This window comes from Uranotaenia lowii, chromosome 2, assembly GCF_029784155.1.
Source record: "Uranotaenia lowii strain MFRU-FL chromosome 2, ASM2978415v1, whole genome shotgun sequence".
NCBI lineage: Eukaryota > Metazoa > Arthropoda > Insecta > Diptera > Culicidae > Uranotaenia > Uranotaenia lowii.
In genome coordinates, this window is record NC_073692.1 from 186,072,305 (window position 1) to 186,083,718 (window position 11,414).

Sequence of the window (11,414 nt, forward strand, 5' to 3'; positions counted from 1 at the left end):
CCAAGAAGGTAATCTATAGCAAAAGCAAATTTTCAACTTTTACACAAAAAAAGTATAAATTATCGCTTCATCTAAAAATTGTTGGGCCCAAATTAACAATCTGACTAAATAAACTCAACTTTTTTTAAATCATTCACCGAAAAACTGTTTACACGTTTACTGTATGTTTACTCACAATTCAAGTACGTACTTAACATGAAAAGTGTGTTTTTGTTTTACATATTTTGTCTAAATAGAAGAGACTTTTGATTCACTTTTTTGTTCAAAAGTTTTTTTGTGATTGGTATTCCAGGGGCAGCATATTTTTGTGATGAACTTTTAATATGACCAGAAGGTGATAAAAATAATATTAATTTCTGTCAGCCTGAACAGATTATTTCTTTTTGATCTGTTGAATTTTTGAAAATCTGCTTTTCAAATGAATGTTATTGAATCTTGAAAATATTACATAATCTTAAATGAAATCGTATAGTACCACTAACAATGTTTAGGAAATTTTGGAATCAGAACATCCCAATGCTTTAATTCGAATCTTTAAAATAATAGGATAAATTGGCACATAGGCGCTTTAAGATAAAAAAGAAAAAATGCTGTTATTCAGCTGAATAACAAAAAACTCTAAACATTTTTTTTTCCTCCTTTCAAAACCAATCGTTTCTTTGATTCATTGGGTTGAAGTTCAAAGGAATTTATTTTTTTCTCGAATAATAAAAAAAAAATACGAACTGGCACTATACAACATTTAATGTCATAACAAAAGCCTTTGGTACACTTTAAACAGAAATGTGCTATTTCTATAAGTTTAGTAACAGGTGAAACTTCTTTGAAAATGATTTTGGTGAAAATATGGATTTTAATTCAAACTGCTTTGAAGAAAGAGGGTAGTGAACAAAAAGCTTTTTGAAAATGGTTAGTATAAAATCTGCTTTATTTTTTTTTATTTCTTCAGCTCCAAAAAATACATCATCCGAAGCTAATTGGGAGCTGATAACGCTGCGTTAGGCATAGAATTAGGCAAATACTCCAAAAAATGTTCCGAAATTCAAAGATCCCTTTTCATAAAGATTCATATTCAATATATTCCAATAAATAAGAAGCTTTTGATTTTGACTCAAACCTTTACCCTTCATTTCATGATCTTTTATTTTCTTTCAAAAGTCATTTCAAACAGTTGGAAATGATGTGAATATCAAGAAAAAAATTAAAATAAAATACGATTTTTCACTTTTTTCATACATTTATTGTTGCAAATTTGTTACTTTATGAAACGAAGGGTTAATGTGAACTTGCATAAAGCGGAATAAATCAACTAAATGGAATACTACAAATAAAACATACATAATACGATGCATACATCTACGATGCATGTAATATTTATTGAAGGTTATTTTGGGATAATTTAAGTAAAGATCCGTAGAATTTAGTTAAAATTCTTAGGTTTTATTCCGATAGAATTAAGCGGGACAACTCGAGTAAACGGAAAGGAGGGAAATATAAAAAAAGCTAGGAAAAATGGAAAATGGACACCAAGTTGAACATGGTAAGGCGAAGTTTACCGGGTCTGCTAGTAGCAATATAAAATTATAAGTCATTGCAATTCCGTAAATACGAATCAAAAAATTCTTAAACATCATGAATCATTTAAAAGGGATTTTACAGGAAAGTTTAAAGGGAAATTTCCAGATTTTTTTTCAGCGCGTATCTGGACGGACAAATTTGGGCTGTTTTACCTAAAAACCTGGCAAATTCCGGGTATTTGTTTCCAAAATTGTCGACCAAAAATCCAGGCAATTTCCGGGCAAATTTGAACAAAATCCAGGACTGCTCAAAAAGAATCGAGAAAAAAAACTTGAAAAAGATAATTTCCTTAAGTTTATAACAGATTTTAATTGTAGTTTAGGCTTTAAAAACCTTTTATGATTTTTTTTATAAAACTTGCCGATAAAATTCAGTTTTGGATGCATAAGTTTAAAATTCCTACAACACAATTTGTTTTTTTTTGTTTGGTTTGTCAAATAAAGTGAATATATCCAGGAAAAAATCCAGGCTTTTCCCAATAACATGCGGCAGCCGGGCCGGACTTTTCACAAATTTCGTATTAACACTAAACTGACATTTTGTATATACCTATTTATACCGCCGGGGGTCAAATGACCCCTAACAATTATCCGCAAAAACTCTATTGTTTCTCAACCGAATTTTACAAAATTTATAGTTCTGGAAATCTTATAACGTGACTCAAATATAATTTTCAGAAAATTTTCATCTACAATCATTTATTTAAAATTATTCAAAGTCTAAGAAAAAAAAATCGGAAAAACATGCTTCGGGAAAAAGGCTGTAAGTCAGTTATTGAGTGCTCGGAAAACAAATTCACTTAGTGCTTGAGAAAGCTGAAATAAGAAGCTATATGTTGCACATATAGAAATATTTTTTCAAAATTTTTTAGATCATGGCCACAAAAAATGTGAAAAGTGGTGTAAAACCCGGTGTAATCAACCGCCAAAGCTGTTCCAGTAGAAATTTTTTGAAAAGGTTATTAGAAATGTGACGTAATTTGTGACATTTTGGCATCTTTAGATTTATAAAATATGAAACACAGAATTCTTGACGGCTGTTCTGAGTTAGCTGTTTCAAAAAAAAATATATCAATCTGCATTTTCTGAGACTATTCTAACAACTAAACTCGACTTTGCACTGGGTTTTGAGTATATTAACGCAAGGTTATTGCATTAAAACTGTAAAATTACAAGTATCGTTGTCAGCTTCCGGTAAATGGCGGTAAATGGCTCGTTAGAGATGTCGCAATCAAAACATTGAAATAACCTATTCTCACACTCGTGAAGGGTAGTCTTGTCCTTACCTATAGATTAACCACATAGATCTTATACCACCCCGATCATGGCTGTTAGCTGTATAACATTTCAATATTTACATGATTAGAATTACATAATTAAAATAAACAAAATAATATAAAAGAAAAACAAAAAAAGAACCTTGTTAGTACAGTAACATAAAACAATATAAACACATTGCACCTGTTAGAAAAGACACTTGGTAATTATAACATAAACTTACTAGGAAATCTTCAAAATTGCTGACAATCCAAACAGCATTTTCTTCGTGGTAAAAAAGCTTAATGTTTGACTTTATACATTCTCCTCAATATCGTGATTTTCGTGTGATCGTGTGTTCCACGTGTCAATTCATATTAATAAAAAGTTTTTATACAGTGAGCGAAACAAGAATACTACCACAATGTGTTTTGCTTATTGAAATATGACTGATTGACAATTGTCAAAATTACTTCTCTGATTTGTTTAAACTTGTTCTACGGTCATCAGAAGCACAACGTAATTTTTGACGTTAGGAACCAAAATCATTCACATTTTAACAAGTAAAATACATAGTGGTATTGTTATTGTATCACTCACTGTATATAGTGGATAAATTCTCTATGGAAGCTTGCATAGTTTTAGGCTGTATTTTTATGAATTCAGCTCAATAAAAAATACTACTACCGGAATACATCCATTTTTACTGTTAAATTCATTGTTACCTAGCTCCAGATTCGCAGTTCTGCGGCATCCTGGCTGCCCATTCATAGGCAAACTATACATTTTTCCCAGTCTTTCTTTGTCGTCATCCTATCCACTAACTATTTGTAGGCAAACACACATCGAGGCAACCAACAAAAAAAAGAATCCTTGAGCGCCATGCAAAACGTGCACCATTGAAATAAAAACGAAAACTACATTCGGACCGAAGCGGGGAAAAGGAAGAAAAAAAATCTCCCCAAATAGCTGTGACCACTGGTTTCATATTTACAGCAATTATTATGGTTCCATTTTTCATTCTGTTTTTCCCATTTTCACATGAATTTATTACTCCGAAATTGGCATTCCTGAACAACAGTTGGGTCGCCGATTGTGTGGAAATTGGCATCTCGGAGTCGGATTGTGGCCGCGGCATTTCGGCCGAAGGTGAGGAAAGCCGTTGTTGGGGTGTCTGCGGTTTTTTTTTCGCGTTCTCCTCCAGCTAAAATCTTCTCCATTGCAGCACTTCTCTTCAGGATCTGGAGAATGTTGCTTTCAGCCAGTAAAATTCAATTCCCTTTAGGAGTGGCGAATTCATTTGCATGTTTGCGATTTATTTAGACTGATTTTTTTTAAAGGACCATACATAACAACTGCATTGTTTATCATATGTGAGGAAGGTCTAAAAAATTTAGCTAATGTTGCGTTGAATTCTATAGTATGAGTTTTGAAACATTTCTTTACAAATACTCAATTTTATACAATTTTGGTTTAATCGTGACGAAAACTGTAACATTCGGCCGGAAGATGTAGGGCTGAAGGTCATTAGGTCGAATTGGTTATAAGGCCGAAAGATTTCTTTTTTTTACAAGATAGAAATTTGATTCCAGACCATAACCGGTGGGTGTGTTTGCTGTCGGTAGTTTGTTCGTCCCACTAAACCACCTTGGACGGTAGACCTACATAGCACCTATTCGACTTAACAGCCTTTGGCCGGATAAACTATTGCACTATGGGACTATTCCATTTTAAATTCATTCGGCATATCGAATTTTAAGGCTACTGTCCATTCGATCTAGCATCTATTCGGCCCAACAACCATTTGGCCTAATGACCATTCGGCCTGATGATCATTCTATCTATCATTTATTCGGCCCCTTATGTCCATGAAGCTTAACAAACAAGGCTTGAGAACCATTCGGCTTGGTGACCATTCGGACTAACCGTTTATTCGATCTAATATGCATTTGGCCTTTCGGATGTAAGACCGAAATTCATACGCCCTAATATCCATTCTATTTTGCCTAGTGTCCTTTAAGTCTGACAACCATTCGGCTGTTATGCCAAAGCGTAGACGATAACCAATAGAGCCAAGCCTATAGAGTTGCACTGGCGAGATTAGGTGGCCCAAGGTCGCCGACCGAAAAATGCCCGAAAAAACTGAAAGAAATCGTTACACATCTTTTCTTGCAGCATAGCCCGACGCAGTGGCCACTCAATCGGTACTCACCCATTTGTCTGCTGGACACCCTCGGTAAGCTACTGGAGAGGATAATATTCAACAGACTTATTATTTACACAGAAGGCGAAAGTGGACTGTCGGACAGACAGTTTGATTTTCGGACAAGGAGAGCTACGGTGGACGCCATCCGAATGGTGACAAAGTACGCGAAGCGCGCATAAAAGAAGCGGACAGGTGATCGACGTTAAGAATGCCTTCAACAATGTCAGCCGGGAAGCTATTGCCAAAGCGCTTCACAGGATGCGTGTTCCCAACACTGTCTGCAGGATAATAGGAAGCTTCTTCGAAAATCGGCTCCTAACGTACGAAAACGAAACTGGGCTACGATCTACTGCCCTAACTGCGGGTGATCCGCCGGGTTCCATACTCGGACCTGTCCTTTGGAATGCCATGTACAATGAGGTGTTAACGTTGAAACTACCAGCAGTCGTGCAAATAGTCGGATTTGCTGACGATATCGTGCTCATGATCACTGGCGAAATAATCGAGGAGGTAGAAGACCTTGCAACGGTGTCCGTAGCATCTGGTTGGCATCTGGATGGAGGGAGTTGACCTTCAGATAGCTCACCATAAAACCGAAGTTCTGCTCATGACCAACAAAAGAATTGTGCCGCATATGGAGATTACTGTTGAAGGATACACGACATCTTCGGAACGGCAGCTGACATACCTTGGAGTAATGGTCGACATTCGCTTAAGTTTTGGTGCATCGAAAGTCATCGATTCAGTGGCCTGGATTATTCCGAATTGCCATGGTTCAAAGAGTAGCAAAAGACATACCCTTGCGAGCGTACAATAGTCGAAACTACGATAAGGAGGAGCGGCTTGGAGCGCCGTCATGGAGGTGGTCGCAACAGATCCAAATTTAGGAGCACTCAACGGCTGAGCCATGCGAGTTTCTTGTGCATACAGATGCTGCCTTCGTCATCGCTGACATGATTCCCATCGACAGAACTCTGGCGGAGGATATGGAGTGTTACGAAGAGTGCGTTACAGGAGTGTTACAGGAGTGCGTAAAGTTCAACGAGCAGCGTCAATGCTCGAGTGGCAGGAGCAATGGGACGCATCGAACAACGCAAGACTGGGTAAATCGAAGTATGAAGAGGTCAACTTCTAAATACCTGAAGCAGTTCCTTTCGGGTCATGGGTGCTTCAAGCATTACCTTCATCGGTTTAAGCTTATCAGCTCGCCTTAATGACCGGAATACGTAGATACGGAGGAATCGGCAGAACATGCTATCTTTTTCTGTATATCTTATTACGTTCAGATCTAATACGAATCAGGAAAGATTATGAGCGGAGAGAGCGAGATAGTCAACCAAACTTGACAAGCTAATGGAAGGTCTTGGGCCTCGTATCATACCACAATTCAAAAGCAACGCAATATTAGGGCGCAAAGTATTGCTTAAAAAGTAGTCATGCAATACCTCGTTAGGCATCCAGCAGTGATGCCAACTGAAGTAATTGTTTATATATTACCCCTGTTTAACAGCTTATAACTTTTTTGACTAATAAGATACGGAATTTCGGTCATCGACAAAGTTGTAAAGCGAAAAAAATTTCTTTAGAGAATTTATAAATTGGCACAAAGTTCATCAGCTGGCTCGCTTTCACAGAAGAAACGAAAATGATGTTGATTTTTCAGTACAAAATATTCAATTTTCCCATACAAACTTAAAAGTCCAAATTTACTCATATAATAAACGTTACTTAAAAAATCTGCAAAAAATCATGGATGATTTTTGGGCTAAGACGAAGCTTTTTAGATTCCAGGGTTTGAGAAATTCAAAACTGAACCCAAATCGACTCAGTCTAATGTTCACTGCTTTTGTGATACTGACGTTATTGTTCATTGCATTTCAATGAAAATTCACGCATGTGGGTTCTAAAAGACAGGCAGCTTTATTCAGGTATCAAATTTTGTAATTTAGATAAAAATTGCCACCCAGGAAGTTTAAGCGACGAGCAATCGATTTCAGATATTGAAATGGGTGTAAAAGGTTTGCAAAAGGGGTCGTCCATATTAACTGTTCATGGTTTTCAGATATTGACGTTATTATGCATCGGATTGGGATAAGAAAATTCCACATCAGGATTTTAAGAGACGGGCAATTTAATGGATGTAAAATTAGCACAAGAAGTTTTTTGAGGTAATCCGTATTGTGGAATTATCAGTTAAAAGTTAATGCATAGGATCGATGAAGAAAATTTATGCACAGTTTTGAATTGAGAATTGTGGGTATAAAATTTCGGAAAGTCATGTAACGAAAAAGCGCCATTCTCATGAACCAGCAACAGTTTTCCTGACATTTTTGTGGAAATTACACGGTAAACGTACGAATTGAAGAACGTGATTTGGAAAGAAACAGATAAGTTGTTAATGAGGTTTTTTTTCATCTTTTGAATAAGAATACTCTTACTTAATAGTTATTGTTTATTCAGTGTAAGGAAAATCATACTTTGTTTGAAAAACAAAATCTTATTTTATCACATCTTTATAATTTCTTGCGAAACAAAGCTCGTACGAGATCAACTAATACGCCTTCATCGAACAGTCGTAGGTGTTCTAATCTGTAATTCTTGAAGGCCAAAGATCCTTCGGCAAAACGTCATATTATCCTCCAGCCATGATTGGGGTCGTTTCGAGGAATAGCATGGGGCTCCGTTTTGTTGGAAAACAACTTTCTCGGGTTCATTCAGCTCATGTTAACTTTTAATCCAGCTTTTATAAAAACAGGAGGCATCTTCAACCCATTCAAAGCAACCGTTCTAAATACCATGACTGCGGTGAGTCAAATGAAGGAATTTATCGACCAAACAACTTGAAATCAATGATTCTACTATAATACATGTGGTAAATCGTTCGGGGAGACCTAAATGAACTAACGGTGAGCTGTCCACGAACAAAATAAACCAAATACGGTGGTCATATCGTGCGCAATAAAATAGGACCCCTGATAGAGTGTTTTTTCTACAAAATCTTTTAAGTGGGCCCTCGGCAGTACGAGATGTGCTCCACACGGATTGTATAACGTTGCCGGGATCTGGATTACAGCCGGGTTGGTTGGCCGTGGTTGTTTTACTGTTATTTGCCGGTTTTAAACCACATCCCGGCAACGTTACACGATTTGTCTATGTATCGTGTGACAAACATCTTTTAAATAAGTGCTCGTGAATCTCGTTTTAGAGCTTTTTTCCTCAGATTCAAGCTTTTTTGTGCCTAGAGAGCATTGGAGATGAAAGCTCAAATCTGAGAAGAAAAAAAAGCTTAAATCTGAGGAAAAAAAAGCTTAAATCTGACAAAAAAGCTTCAGATTTGAGCTTTCATCTCCTATGCCCTCAAGGTATAAAAAAGCTTAAATCTGAGGAAAAAAGCTCAAAAACTAGATTCACGAGCACTTATTTAAAAAATGTTGGTCACACGATACATAGACAAATCGTGTAACGTTGCAGGGATCTGGTTTCAAACCACCGGCAAACTTTTATTTTTATTTTTTTTTTTTTTTTTATTTATTTATATCACCAAACATCGTAGGCTACATATATATTCTTAAAACTAGAAGTACAATCTTAATATTACTTCAAATACTACAATATTAGGTTCTTAAGTGCCTGTCGCCGTAAAAAGCACTTTTTAGCTGCTGTTTAGACATAGTAAAATCTATGTTCTGGTAGTTTTTATTATAATTCTGCATAAGACAATTGATTGGACTATTTTTACCATAATCAGTTCGAGCAGAGGTTAAAATAAACAGATTTCTGGTTCTCAACTGGCGACTCGGACAATAAAAGTTTAACTTATTTAGTAGATAAGTAGATTGAACACGCTGATTAATTATGTCGTTTACAAAGGAGATTGCAGCAAATTCTCTTCTAACACTTAATGGTTCAATATTTATTAGTAAACAGCGTGATTCGTAGCTTGGTAATTGGCTCTGTGACCATCCTAGATTTCGTAAAGCAAATAGAACAAATTGTTTCTGAATGGATTCTAAACGGTTTTTATGAGAAATTTGAAAGGGGGACCACACAACGCTGCAGTATTCAAGTATGGATCGGACATAAGCTGTGTACAATGTTTTTAATGTATATGGGTCTTGAAAATTATAACTAAAACGTTTTATAAAGCCAAGCATACTATTTGATTTTTGAATTACTAAGTTATAGTGATCTACAAAAGTAAGTTTTGAGTCCAATATAATACCTAGATCTCTTATCTTATTGATTCTCTCCACAGGCTCATTTCCTAATGTGACAATTTCATATGACGGATATTTTTTCCTTGTAAATACAATATGTGAACATTTTTTCACGTTTAGTTCAAGAAGACTTTTACTGCACCATTTGTAAAAAATATTTATTTCATTTTGAAACACCCTGAAATCTTCTTCGTTGTTGACTATCATATAAAGCTTCATATCGTCTGCGTATATAAGCACGTTTAGCTGGTTCAGTAAATAAGTAATGTCATTGACGTATAAGATAAATAATAAGGGACCGAGATGGGAGCCTTGAGGCACACCAGATGTAACGGAGATGCTTTTCGAAAGTGAACCATTGAATCTAACAATTTGTGTACGGTTTGTCAAATACGACTCAATCCATTTCAGCAGTTGTGTACTGAATCCGTTTTTCTGTAGTTTAAAAATTAACAAAGGGATGTCGATTCTATCAAAAGCTTTACTGAAGTCCGTGTATAGAGCCTGAACGGAATTTCCTTGATCCATAGAGTGGATATTATAAGAAACGAATTCAAGTAAATTAGTCGCTGTAGATCGTCCTTTAACAAATCCATGTTGCTTTTCAGTTATGAGTGTTTTTATTTGATTATATATTTTTTGATTCACTATTGCTTCAAAAAGTTTCGGTATGCACGATAAGATTGCTATACCCCGGTAATTTTTAATGTCGGACTTTTTCCCCGACTTGAAAATAGGTACAAGAAAAGATTCTTTCCATACTTGAGGAAAAACACCGGATTTCAACGATGAGTTGAACAATAGAAACAAGGGCACACTTAGCTCATTTACAAGATTTTTTAAAAGTAATGGAGGAATTCCATCAGGCCCGGGCCCTTTGGAGCTATCCAGGGAGCAAATTGATTTGTGTATTTCCTCAAGGGTGATTGAATCTACCACAGTCAATGATGCTGAGTCGGAAAAATAATCGAAAAACGCAGTGTCGCGATCGGCTTCCGAAAAACTGGTGTAAACGCTTTGGAAGAAATTGGCAAACAAATTACATATTTCATGGGAATTATTACCGTTAGCGCTGTCCAAGTGCATACGAGATGGAAAATTATTACTTTTCAATTTGGAACTTACATACTTGAAGAAGCTTCTTGGGTTAGATTTAATGTTTTCCTCTGTTTTCCTATTATATTCTTCGAAGGAGGTATTAAGGCATATGGCTAGTTTGTTGCATGCTTCTTGATATTCTAAACTATTAGCTAGCGATGGTGTCTTTTTCCAGTTTTTATGCGCTTTCTGCTTTTTATTTCTAAGATGCTTTAGCTCTTTTGAAAACCATGGCGGATTTCTGTTATTATTCGTTCGTCGCTTTATTTTTATTGGGACATATTTACTCAAGATATTACCAAGAATGTTATAAAAAATAGCTACCTGATTGACAGTTTGGTTTTCGCTTTGAAATGATGATTGCCAATTAACTGATTGTAATTTAGTTTTAATCATTGTGTAATTTGCATGGAAAAAGTCAAGGGTCTCCTCATATTCGTATTCTGGTATTCCTTTGTTGTCAGAACATATAATTGAAAATTCGATAGCTGTATGAAATATCTCATTTTTCCAAATTGGATTAGTAGCTTCCAAAATACAAAAGTCATCAGTCAAGTTTGAAAACAGTAAATCGAGATAGCGATTGCAGGCATTTTTCACATGATTTATTTGATTAAGACATAAGGTAGCAAGATTGTCGAAAAGGAATTGTAATGTTTCATTATCTCCAAAAATCGGTAAAAGGATTGCTTCATTATCTTCATCGGGTAAAAATTGTAGATTCGATTGATTAAAACAACAGTGAAACAACCACGGCCAACATGCTCAGCTGTAAGTCAGATCCCTTCAACGTTATACAATCCGTGTGGAGCACATCTCTCAGATTTAAGCTTTTTTCCTCAGAGTAGAGCTTTTTTCTTCAGATTTGAGCTTTCATCTCCCATGCTCTCAAGGCGAAAATAGCTTAAAAACGAGATTCATCAACACTTAGTTAAAAGATGTTGGTCACATGATACATAGACAAGTCCTATATTATTGAAGCCCTCTGAGAGCATTGGAGATGGAGCTTAAATCTGAGAAAAAAAGCTTAAATCTGAGAGATGTGCTCCACACACGGGG